The 13,940-nt window shown below is 35.8% G+C and overlaps 1 protein-coding gene across 5 annotated transcripts in view; it reads left to right on the top strand.

Annotated features, from left to right (window-relative positions):
- The window catches only part of Pcdh7 (protocadherin 7), a 434,303-nt gene that overhangs the window by 268,294 nt on the left and 152,069 nt on the right, over positions 1–13,940 (top strand). The window lies entirely within an intron of this gene.

The raw sequence follows: 13,940 nt of genomic DNA, 5'->3' as shown, positions 1-13,940 counted from the left end.
ATTATACTAAGTACTAAACATTGATTCTGTTATACTGAGTCTCTTTATAATTATACTCTTATAATTATTTAAGTATATGTAGTTAGTATAATTAAATCAGCCATTTGTCATTGTTTCACATTTTCTTTTCTTAATAAAATACAAAAATTTTGTATTTAAGAAAGAAATCATGAAGTGTAAGCAGTAACACAGCTCAAAAGAGTAGGATACTGTGTGCATGCATCTTTGACCTTTCTATCATCTATCTATCTATCTATCTATCTATCTATCTATCTATCTATCTGTCTGTCTGTCTGTCTGTCTGTCTGTCTGTCTGTCTATCATCTATCTCTATCTATCTATCTATCTCTATCATCTATCTATCTACTATCTATCTACAATTTATCTATCATCTATCTATATCTATCATCTATCATCTATCTATGTCTATCTACCATCTATCTATCATCTATCTATCTATCATCTATCTACCTATCAGTCATCTAGACTTAAAATCCATCTGTGAAGTAAAGAAGAGCCCTACCCCTTTAGTCAGTGTCTGATTTTTTTTTCTTTTTCAATATAGCAATGTTAGTTTAAAAACATGCTCTTCTATTTACAGTATGATGTGTAAGAAGCATATAAATCTATGTCGATAAAGAAGTATTAAGCACTAAACAAACTCCACCAAGCCAATCATGTAATGCACCAAAATTCTTGTGGTTGAAGAAGGCCATTTTGGTTGTAAAGACCATTAATGCTATTAAGAATATGATAAAAAAGAATAATGATGCCAGTGATTTTAGCTTTCTCTGTGAAATTATTTTCAAGGGCTAGAAATGAGCACAGCATCCAGGAAGCCTGCTTCTTCCCCTCAGTGGTGTGAAAAAATAAAGCACCATCTCACGCAGTCTCTCATTTTATTCAGTCATGTGTAAGTTTTTCATTCCAGTTATGAAGAATGACACTCTCTACTATTTCTCATAATGAACAAAAATAATTGTCAATAATCTTTGCATATATAATGAAAGAAAATTGAGGTTAAGCATGATAAGAAACGGTAGCTTACTGCTATCCTCACTTTAAGCACACATTCTACAGAGGTAATTTTGCATTGCTTTGTTTATCCTTTCCTCATATCGCAGTATTTCCTTCAATCTAGATACACATTTCAGAAATCCATTTAATTAAAATATCCTCCTCTTCCATTATAACATGAGAGCACCCGAGTCACTCTGAAATGCTGGAAGTGGAAGTCTTAAAAAGATATCTCTTGAAATACGCTGTTTGCCCAGCCTGACTCCCCACTCCAATTAAGATCTGTTTCTATTTTGCTACCATCCTTTATATTTAGACTGACTAGATGCCCACTGGCAATATTTGTATGAACCAGGGGAGAAGGTGCATGACCATATGCAAAGAGAGTCTTATTGGCACCTGAGACCTTGCTCATATAAACCTACAGCCACGGTGACAGCATGCACAAGATCCATGCATACTCAATCAGACAAAAACCCAAGTAGAACTGTGGAAATGGGCAGCAGGCCCCACCCTTAGCCAAAGGACTTTTGGCAGTTGATTGCTGTTGGGTGACAGAGAGTTGATCTTTTTTAAGGGAAAGACTCTAGATAGGCTGACTAGGCCTCAGTGGATGAACTTGCACTAAGGGGCATCTGAGTTCACTAACTTGAAATAATAGACCTTAACATAAATGACAGAATGCTTGAAATCTGATGGTGGTGGGGGGGGGGCTATAGGCAGTTGAAGATTAGGAGGGAGTATAAAGGTGATAAAGATCTACACAAAAATTATTCAATAAAAATTATTAAAAAATAAATAAAAGGCATACAGCACTGTGTTAAATAATTTCAGTTGACATCTTGACACACCTGGGAGAGAAAATGTCAATACCTCTATGGTATTGGCCTGTGGGCATATCTGTGGGACAATTTTTTTTTTTTTGATTGTTGATGGATGTTGGGGGCTCCACCTACTGTGGGTGGTACCACTCCTGGGTAGGTAGTCCAGGGTTGTATAAGAAAGCAAGCTCAGCACAGGCCAAGGGAACAAATCAGTAAGTGGCCTTCCTCCAGAGTCTGCGCTTCAGCTTCTGCCTCAAGTTTCCTGCACTGAGTTCCTGCCTTGGCTTCCTTCTGTGATGAAGAGTTATTGGAAAGTGTAAAACAAATAAACCCTTTTCTTCCCAAGTGTGTTTTGGTCATCGTTTTAGTACAAGAATGAAAAGTATCTAGGACAGTACCTTCCTGCAGAAGGCACAGCTGTGAGACAAGAAAAAGGGAAAGAACTGTAAATGGGAGGAGGTGAGGAGGAAATATCCTTGACCAAAGCAATACTCAGTTCCAGTTCCATTTATATCAACACTCCCATGATGGGGACTGGGGAACTGATGTCTCTTAAATCATAATTTACATTTAAATAGCAACATTTGGTTGGTGGTTTTCATATAGAATAGTACAGATTCAGATACTCTAGTTTTTACTTAACTTTCAATGATGAAGGTTAAAAGTTTTCAACTCAACATTTGACATAGATGGCAAAGAGTGAAACTCATCATCATTTGTGGCCAAGCAATGCTCCTTCTGTAATTTCAGATTATTTATCAGAGCTTGTTGTCTCTTTAACGTTTTTCTCATTCATATACAAACTATGGCTGAAAATCAAGATTTTTATCTGAGAAAAAAAATATATATATATATAATTTATACATTAAATGTTATAGATGTAAAATATTCAAATATATAAACATAGGTCCCTGCATACCTGTAAAATGTTTCTTTGTTAATAGAATTTCAGTAAAAAGTTTTGAAAATTTTCCATACATTTATTACTCATGGAGCTTCCCATAAAAGTGCACCAGACTTGGGAGGCAGAGGCAGGTGGATCTCTGTGAGTTCAAGGCCAGCCTGGTCTCCATGGTGAGTTCCAGGGCAGTTTGGGTAAAAGGAAACCCCTGCTTAAAAAAAAAAAAAAAAAAAAAAAAAAAAAAAGTGTACCTGAATAGCAGCGAGACCTTTGGGGTTGAGCCAGACATCGTATAAAGTAGAAGTTTTCGGACAAGCATCCTGACCTTTGGCAAATTCTAAGCCTTTCAGGGTATACATTTGCTTTTCAGTAAATAGGGGTGATAGGGGTGATAGTGTTTCATACAGTGTAACATTGTGGTGACAATTAAATGAACCAGTATAAGGGAGCACTGAGCACAACCATGCTTGGCCTCCAGTGTCATTTAAGTACATCGCAGCATGTCTGCCTATCTTATTATTTTTGTTGTTGTTGTTAAATAATATTTTTATTAATTCTTTGAGAAAGTCATACAATGCATTTTGATCATATTGACCACCTCCCCCATTTCCTGTCAGATTCACCCCAACTCCCACTCCCCAACTTTGTGTCTGTTTTTAAAGCCCAGTAAATCTAAATCGTGTTGCCTAAATACTCTTGGGTGTGAGTTCGTCCCTTGGGGTGCAGTCAATCCATTTAGGCTCACATCCTTAAAGATAACAGACTCTCTCTCTCTAAACAGCAATTAGTCACCACTAGTTCTTCAGCTAGGGATGGGCTTTTTTACTCACTTTCCCCCTCCATGCTGGGATTTCTGTCTGGGTTGAGCTTGTGCAGGTCTTGTGCATGCTGTCAGAACCACAGTGAGTAGATACATGCATCTATCCGGTAGCGTCCTGAAGACATTCTTTTGTTGTCACATCACAGCCTCTGGCTCTTAAAACTTTCTGCCCTTCTCCATCTCTGAGCCTTGGTGGGGAGGGATCTCAGATAGGTGTCCCACATGCTGCTCTTATTCCCAAAGATGCATAGAGGGTTATTTGAGTGCAGCATATCCTCAGATGGAATATTTTAATTTTTTTCTCCATTTAGTGCCTAACAATGGGAAATTCCCAACATAATCAGTATCAGTAGATGTTGGTACTTCCTCTTCTACTAGTCGAATGAAAAGATGTGGTTTGATTTTACAACTATTTCAGTATCACAACAATCTAATGATGTTTTGGGATAAGATACTTATTCCAAGTGTTTGATGAATTAACTCAAGGAAAGGGAAAATTATAAGGTCATGCTTTATAATGAGCTTCTAATTGTTATATTTGATAATAAATTAAGTTACCAAATAGCAGCAACTATCCAATTGTGAGAACTGAGCATTTGAAATATGGCTGTAAATAAAACAAACATATGAGCTAAAAAAAATCTCACTAATGATTTCACATTGATATGTTATTTGCATATATCATTTTGAATAAAATTCACCTGAATTTGTTACTTTAATTTACTTACCTTTGTTTTCTCAAACATGGCTACAGAGATATACTAGATTACTTCTGTGGCTCATAGCCATGATTTTCATTGTATCTATTTTATCAGAACTGATGTAGACAGGGTTTATTTATGCATACAAGAAAAGTTCAGCAATTAAAGATAAAAAGGTAACATTCACTATTGCTGCTATAACTCATTCTCACATACTTAGTTTCTTAAAACAAGAATAAATTATTATCTTATCATATCGTTCTGAAGTACAGAGGCCTAGTTTGGATCTCAGTGGGCTAAAATCAGTGTGTCAGCAAGACTGCGTTCTCTTTGAAGAAATTAATGGAGAATATTTTTCCTTGACCTTTCCATCATCCGTTAATTATGGCTTTATTCCTCTTCAAAGCCATACTGGACTCAGTATTTTCTCTCTCTCTCTCTCTCTCTCTCTCTCTCTCTCTCTCTCTCATCATCTCTGTCTGCTTCCTATTTAAACTATAATGACCCTATGTTTATATTACCTCTATCTGGACAAACCAGCATGCTCTCCCTTTCTCAAATCAATTGATCAGCTTCTCTCATTCTCCTTTTGTCACATAAGCTAACATACTTGTAGGTTCCTGGGGTTTGGATGTGGATATTTGTAGGTGTTAATTATTCTGCCTTTCACAATGTTGATGAGTATATTTGCATTTAGTATAATTTATAAAAAAAATTTCATCTCTCATGCATGTATAATCTGTCTATCTAGCTGTTATCTAGTCTTTTCTTCCTTCACAGAAAGTGTCTATTTTCAGACTATTTTCTTTCTATTATTTTTTTTAATATTTTATTTTATGTGTATGAGTGTATTACCTGCATGTATGTGAGTGCACCTGTGTCATGCAATGCTATGAGGTCAGAAGAGAGGTTCAGATTCTCCTGGAACTGGAGTTAAGGATGGTTCATAACAGCCCTGTGGGTGCTGGGAATCGAACCTTGGTCTTCTGCAAGAGCGGTCAGTGCTCTTAACCACTGAGTCATCTCTCCAGCTCCATTGCTTCCTTTAGGGCAGTAATTTTTTCATATCTATACATCTTAAAGAATTCAGATAGTTTTCATCTTGCCTAATAATTTAGAAGAAAAGGTCAGACCATGACAACAAGGAGAAACTGAGTTGTCCATTTTAATGCAATGTTTTTTTAAATGGAGAAAAATCTTTCTGAGTTTGCTGTTGTTTTCTGTATTACTAAGGTAAGTTAATAAGGGAGGGACACAGCAGCCATTTGAGGAAGAAAATAATGTGAACTCCAGTGGGTGAGCAGATACATCAGCATGAAAACATCAGTCGACCTTTTGTCAAGAAAGGCTCTGAGACAAATCTACATAAAGGAAAGAAGAAAACTACTTTTCTGTCTTTCCAAGAAACTTTGTTAGTTTAGCACACCTGCTCAGGCCTTTTGAGATTATCTTGGGACCTGCATTACTAAATCAAAAGTGAGTTCCCCAGAAACTTTAGAAAACTGGCAAATGCTTAGCAGCACTCTTTTTTTTCTTTTTTTTTTTTTTATCTTGTCTGACACTGGGAGGGTTAAGTTTAATTGTGAATGTGCACCTTATTAAACACAGTCTTCATCATACTTCATTTCTTAATATTTTGAAAAACTAGACATAATTATAAGATACCTATTGAGAGTAGTACTTAGAGTCAGGATTCGATCATTGCATTTTTACATAAAAGGATTCAAGTTTTTCAAAGGTAGTAACCCAGGGTTTTAAACTAAGTCTATTTTATAAGGTGCTGTATTATAAGGTAAAATACTACCGTTTTCCTGTTTTCAATCATGCTAATAATTTAAAGTTTTGAAAAACTCTTACTTTACCATATCTTCTGTACATGGCTAAATTGATGACTAACAGTAAAATGAACTCTGAACATAATGATTTAAAAACACCATGAGTATTTTACATTGTTGGCTCTTTTCTTCCTCCTCCTCCCTCTCATCCTCCCTTTGCTCCTCTTCCTCATCCCCTTCTTCTTCCTCTTCGGCCTCCTCCTTCTCTTGTTCATCCAACTCTTGCTCCACTGTGTGTTCCTCTTCTTGCTCCTCTTCCTCCTCTTCCTCCTCCTCCTCTTCTCCTTTTCTTCCTTCGTCTTCATCTTCATCTTCCCGATCTTCATTTTCGTCTCAGTCTCTGTCTCATTCCCCTTCTTTCTTTCATTCTTTGTTTTGTATTATTTACAACAATGCAATCAAACAACTCTTTCTGAAAACTTTGCATAACCTCCACATAAATAATTTCAATGGGAAGAATTACCCTCTAAAAGTGATATAATAAAGTTAAACAGTTAAGGAAGTATAAATAAATGCATGTTATAATTCTGTAATTTTACAAGGTTTTTTTCATTTCATAAATATTTTTGTTATGTAATCAATACCAGTAATAATATGGGAGAAAAAGAGTTTTGCTATGAAAATTAGTGTAGAGTAAGGTATACCCTAACTTGAGTGATTTTTTGAAAAGTTTTGAAAGTATTCAGTATTAGAAATGAATTCAAATAAGTTAAGGATTTAGACTGTATTATTGGCAGTACACCCCTTCCTTTGCTTATATTTTGTTGTTTCCTTTTCCCTGATGTCCCCTGAACTTTGGAAGATGTAATGCAGAGATCTGATTATCTCCTTATATTTATGGATGAGCATTAGACCATTATGCTACAACACTTACTTCAGTCACTTATGCTCAACAGTTAGGCCAGTTGTAAGTCTCAGCTATAGCCACTAACTACTGCAAAAGGAAACCTCTCACTGTGACTGAGCCTGATAACATCAGTGATCAATGGGTGTCTGCACAGATGTTTGAAAGGCACTTTCATAGGCATATCACATCTATTTAATAAAACAGTAACAATTGCCTCCCCTTTGAGGCCTATGACCTCCTCATCCACAGGTCTTTGCTCTGGCTTACAAAGTACCAAGTAAGAGTTCCCTTCTGTGGGTAGGGTCTTAAATTCGATTTGAAAGCAGTTGATTTAACCCAAAACAGTTATGCCACTATTGTACCAGCTGTGCATCTTTTCTCGCAAGTAGTGCTGTAACATATAGGGTTAATAACCTAGCCACACTGTTGGCAACAATTCTCTTTCAGCAGTCTACATAGCATCTTTTGGCATATTGAAAGCTAACCAGCAGGGAGGGAACTTAAAGCTGAGTCACATCTTGATTTTTCCATTTATTGCAAACTATGGATTCACTATTTTTAGGAATAGGGGTATATCATCTAATTCTAGTTTGCAAGGAATATCAGTGACAGTGTCATTTATTGTATAAGGGGTCTTAAAAAACTTAATGGCCAATGACTTATACAGAGGTAACCCATATCTGATACTTGAATTTTAATTCCACAATCTTATGGCCCTTGGGAATACCTTTTCTTCCCATTCAGGGTGTCTTCAGTGAAACTCTATCTGCTGTTTATTTGTTTTTCCAGATGATTTTTCAAATGTCTAATATACTCAAGGGTCAGCATTATGTAATGAAATCTTCTTACTGAGTGTGGGCAGCATATCTGAAGGCTCTTTATCATCTATTCCAAGCAAGTACCAGTTTGTCTTGGGATTCAAAAGCCAGCAGAACACATAATACAAAAGTTAACAAAGTTCAGTACAGCATGAAAGATTTTATCACATATTCTATCAAATGAGCACTGTTGGGTAACAGCATATCTATCTTATTTTGGGAGACATTGCTTTATTTCTTTGTCTGTAATCCACAATCATTCTCCATTAGCTTCTCCACATTCTTTGCCTGGAACTCTGTTCTGAAGCTATTTCACATTTCTCCACCTATAACTAGCTTGGCAGGGCTGGTTGGCTTATATCTAGCTGGTGGCCAAAATGGAACAGGGTTATGATCCTGTCTGCTATGCTTACTCCAGTGCAAGCTCCTTGTGCCTGATAGGCTCTAGGCTGCAGCTATGGCTGGAGCTGTGTCATGGCCATTGTCTGTTCATAGGGGACACCTGTCTACCCAAAAGACCCCGAGCTGCATAAATAGCCTAGCATCAGATCGTACAGGGGGATATTTCACCTTGCATATTCTGGAGGGGATAACTACCCAATTCTAGGCCGTGCTTAATCTTTGTAACTTGCACGATTTTATAATTTGTATCTTCCTGGGACTATGGCTCAGGATTTAACAGTTTCCAGAAGCTCAAGAGCACAGAATTTTTGCACTCTGCTTTTTTTTCCCCTCACACTGGTGGCATTATAACAGGTCTTAATATTTGTCTTTCTTTTTTTTTTTCTTTTTTCTTCTCCTGAGTGTCTTAACTTCTTACCAACCTAATTTACATGCAGGTCTAAATCTTTATGATCCTCTGAAGACCCTCCCACTAAAATAAAAAATCACTAGGACTCAGGAAACCTGCTGAAACGCCATACTAGTACTGAGGCCCTTGCTAAATTAAATTCTTTCTGAAATCTCTTGTGAACACAGTCTTATTTGGCTGAGTGGATTGAGCATCAAACACTACCTCTCACATACTGAGTTCACTCAGTAATGCTTGTCCTTTGTTGACTTCCAGTCCTTGATATTCCTGGGAACTTCATCCAGTGAAAACCACCTGTTTCTAATAGCTTCACCCAGTGCCTGTTTTGTCTCAAGGATTAATTAGTGGTTACATTACTCACTTCATATTCTTCCCTGGTAGTCAATCTAGTCTCTTTCCTGTTGTGTCCCACAGCCTCACAAGTCAGGCTATGAGGAACTGTTTCATATCTTGTTTAAAAGTTCCAGTGCAAATAATTCACATGTAGAATTTTCCCTGAGTACCATAGTTTCCTATACTGGCTCATTTTGAACCCTTACCCCATCTACATACAAGATCATGGATTTTCCCTTTCTCTCTATATTTAGTCAGACGAACAGTGTATATTACAAGACTTCTACTTCACGCTCACCATTTTCACTGTCTTTTTTTTTAACACGGCTTCCAAGAGCTCTTTAGCATACCAATTTAATCTGTATTCCCTCCCTTGTATCCTGCCAACTCTAAGAAACAGTAAACCAACAGTTCTGTGCTGCCCACCCCAACCTTTCTCCACTTTTTCTGCCAGTTTAGAAGCTGATGCTGACAGTAGCATCCACATGTTTTTTTTTTCCAGTTCTAATCCGTTTCTTATATGATAAATTCTTTGTGAGCAGACAGCTGAACCTCAGTTGCATGTTTCACTGCTCATATCAAAGGCCAGTCTGCTGCTGCCCTCCTCAGAGACTGCAATATATTCTCTAGTTTATCAGCCATTTGGGTCCATTCCCATACTCACGAAGTAGACTCCATTAATTAGGCAGGTATGCCAGAGAGGGGAGAATGGCTACCATGGGATTTCCCTTCCCCCCTCAAGCACACTGCAATCTCAGATGACTCAGTCTTGGTGGCGTGTCCTATCATACAGAGAACTTGCAACTGCCACCACAGCAGTCCAATAACACATATAGAAAGGCAGCCGTAGAGATCGCCCCACACACGTTTCAGCTTCAGATGGATCACACTCAGTTGGATGTCTTATCACCTATTTTAGGGGTTGTGCAGCTTCCTCTCCTTGACTCACCTTTGGTTAGTTATATCTCTCTTGAGGTGCTTGTTGTGTTCTGGAGCTCATAGTAAACCTAAAAAATAAAGTCTCTACAGATATATTCAGTAATTTCTTTGAACATGTTTCCCGACACAGTAATATCTGGAGACAACTGTCTTAGAAATGCATTTCCAGATCAGATTTGAAAATAAGAAACCTGGAATAATTAAGAAAAGTAGAACTTTCTATTAAAGATGAAATTTAGGTGGAGGGTAAGAGTTTTAAATGATACATGACGTATGAATTGGTTGCATTGCAAAACAGTGATTTTGAAAGTATATTATCAGAAAGATAATTGGTACTGGAAGCAAAATTATAAATATGGGGCCAGTTGCCACAAATTGTTCTTTATAATAACTGTGCTTAATCAAACCAGAAAGTGTGTTTTGAGTGTGTGATATAACTCTACAGATAAATCTCGTGGAAGTTACCTTTAAGTTATGTAAAAAGACCCTTCAGCTCTGGGATCAGACAACCTAAACTAAAGTTATGACTTATAATGTCTGTAACACATCTCTAACTTCTGTTGCATTTTGGAAAGTCAATTCACTTCTTATAGAGATCTGGAATTTTATTTTTTGTCTTACGTCCTTCCATTCACCAAATCAGGAGAATAGAAACATTGCCTATATTTTATAATTTTTCTCAAAAAAGCATAACTCACCGTGATGGCACACATCTCTATTTCTAACAGAAAGGATGCTGAGGCAAGAAGTTTGCAAGTCTAAGGCCATCTTGAACTATACACTGCAGCATTGTCTCAAAATGAAACAATAGAAAATGGAAAAAAAATTAAAAATCAGCAGCAAAACACAAATATGTGAAACACAGTGTAGTTACTGACAGCATGAAGTTTTGAATGTCTAATAAAGTAATCCTTCTTAGATTTGATTATGTAATAATTTAGTTAAAATTATCAAAATATTCATTGGAGAAACAGTAGATTTGTAGGGAAAAGATGGAGGAAAAAATAGTTCTAACAATATTTCCAAACATGAAGAAGTTAAGACTAAAAGGCCCCCTGGAAACTCATCTAAATATTTTATTATTTTTATTTTTATGTGTATGGATGTATTGTCTGAATCTATGTATGTGCACCTGTGTTGTGCAATGCCCATTGACATCAGAAGAGGGTGTCAGATCCCATGAAACTGGATTTATGGAATGTTACCAGCCATGTGGGTCCTGGGAATGGAACCCAGGTCATCAGCAAGAGCAGTCGGTGCTCTTTACAGCTGAGCCATCCTTCCAGCCCCAAGGAAACTCATTTACCATAGCCTCCTGTACTTAATGTCTTATAAGAAAGTATTGAACAATACATCTGAAAATATTTACTGAAAGAAATCTTTTTTGAGAGATGTGGGACCACAAAATGTATTACATTTCAAGTATAAAATAGCAATGCACAATTGTTTTGCTATCAGCTACACCAATTAATGCAGATGATGCTAATTAAAAGTAAATTTAGACAGTGATTAGGTTCTCTTGCCATTGTTAGGGAGAATTGATTCTTCTATAGATCTAATATGTTAAAGTAAGAAGTTAATGTTATATTGATGTATTTTAAAGCACCTAATTTAGACAATAATTCTGAGGAAAACATTTGTGTTAATACTGAATATTAAATGACAAATGTTTTCTCTTGGAAAAGGAATGGCACTATTTCAATAACCCTAGAGCAACACACATGTTGATGGTTCAAATAAATTATTGTGTGTGGTTGTATAATCTCAATTATAGTTTTATAAAACTCATAATATAAGAATTCCTTTGCACATGTGCTCATTATATGGCATTATGCTGTGTGTGGCATAATAACTTTATTGACAAAATGATGTGCTGTAGAACTTGCTGTAAAAATTTCATAATTGCATCTGGACTAGCTTTGCATTTTGAGAAGACTGAAATGGGCAGAGATTTTACAAGATTCTGGAAATTGGTAGGTTTCTGCTTTCAATTTTAAGATTTTGAGATAAGTTCACTGGGTGTTAAAGCTAGAGGAATGTCTTTTTCACCCTGAAAGGAACTCCTGTTTGTAATATATTTCCTCTCTCTCTAGGAAGACACATATAGACAAGTAGTGAGCTCATTTGTGAATGTACTGGATTTTAGGATCAAGGTTCATAAAAATCTTACATAAAATCCTCCAAAAGTTGAGTTTTGAACAGATTCTTGTATTTTCTAACTTAGAATGTTGAATGATCTGCTCTTCCATGTTTTTCTGAAGGATTACATTTGTGGAACATTGTGTAAGACTTAAATATATTGTTTGTCTGTTATGGGTAAAACAGAAGAATGTTTAAATATGAGACAGATTACACAGTAAGGGCAAGACACCCCATCTCTTTGTTTCTTCTAAAGTTTTTCCTTCTCTTTCTTTCTTATCCTTCGAGTAATTAACCTCACTTTTCTTTTATATTTCTTTTCAAAACATGTGACAGAAAGAAATCAGAAAAAAATAAAGGGAAAGAAAGAACAAGTGTTTTATATAATTCCTTCTATGAGAAATTCTGGGGGCTGGAGAGATGATTCAATGATTAAGAGCACTGGCTGCTCTTGCAGAGGACCTGCGTTTGGTTCCCAGCAACTACATGGCAACTAAAAACTATCCATAACTTCAGTTCCAGGGGAACTGATGCCCTTTTCTGACCTCTGGGGGCACTGGTGCACTTGCATACATGCAGGCAATACACTCAGACACAAAAATATTAAATAAAATATTTTAAGTAAAACAAAGAAAATATCTGAGTTTGGAAAAGCAAATAGTCTGTTGAAAAGGATTCTTCTATGTCTGACATAATGTTGACAAATGAAAATGTTTTTGTTATTTTATAGTTTATTCTTTATTTCATGATTCCCCATGGTACTATATTTTATGTAGTTAGGGATATATATATACATATATATACATATATATGTATATATATATATGCATATACACACATGAATAGTGTGTGAAGCTTCAAAAATATCAATGTGATGGTAAAATTAGGACTGTGGTTTGTAATAGTGTGGGAAAAGGTATGTTGCTGATAAACATATGTGTTCAAAAGTATTTAAACTCAATATAAACTCTGATTTTTATAGACTACAGTAAAAACATGTTGACTAAATATGAATTTCCTATGACAAGAGGCCCTAGGTGAAACAAAGATGTACAAGTTCTTGAGCTCAAGTTATGTATCCTAATTTAAAACATATGCCAATCAAGACCAGGCAATATGTTTTAATTCAGAAGACATTAAATAATAAGACAAACATTGGGTATGAGTGCAAAAATTGTTCTCAGAATATATTGTAAAATCCTTAAATAGAAGTTTAATTATTTTGTGATAAATCATTTAACATATGTATATACATGCATACACACACATACACACACATATATATATCATTAGTGAGGACAGCAATAACATGCATAGTCAAAGTACAGTCAACTAATCTATGTGAGGAGAGTACCCACTGAATTAGATCTCAAATTCAATTGTTTATATTTCTGTATCTAGTTCATATCTAGTGTGTATGATCACTACTATACACACAGAGGCACTGAAACACACCAATCTATAAGGACTCACTTGAGTTCACTTGAACATAATTCACACATTGATCAGCTTGGATTATATATTAAGGGGAAATTGAATAGCACTCCTACTAACATGGTCATTAAATCATGAGGTGAAAACAGTGAGCCCAAACCTGATTATAGAGAAGCTGTTTGGAACAGGACCTTTTGTTTTTATTTTTATTGTTGAAAATAGTTACATAAATGAAGGTGAAAAAAAATCCAATAATATGTTCACATTTGAGGTTTGAAACAAAATATTTACCCTTACTTCCATGATCAGCAATGTAATTATTTTCTCAACAAGCATAATATTGAAGCTCAATTATCCAATGGTAAGCAACAACAAAACAACTAAGGCATCATTTGCACTTCACTGTTGAAACTAATTATAAACTCCTTAAAATAATGCTTAACTATACTGAACCAATATGACAGAATATAACTTTTCTTAATATGGAAAGCAAACTTATTTTGCTGCTATAAGTAACCACA

Source organism: Nannospalax galili, unplaced genomic scaffold (genome assembly GCF_000622305.1).
Source record: "Nannospalax galili isolate Female #2095 unplaced genomic scaffold, S.galili_v1.0 scaffold292, whole genome shotgun sequence".
NCBI classification, from domain to species: Eukaryota; Metazoa; Chordata; class Mammalia; order Rodentia; family Spalacidae; genus Nannospalax; species Nannospalax galili.
This window is presented reverse-complemented; position numbering and strand designations above follow the sequence as displayed.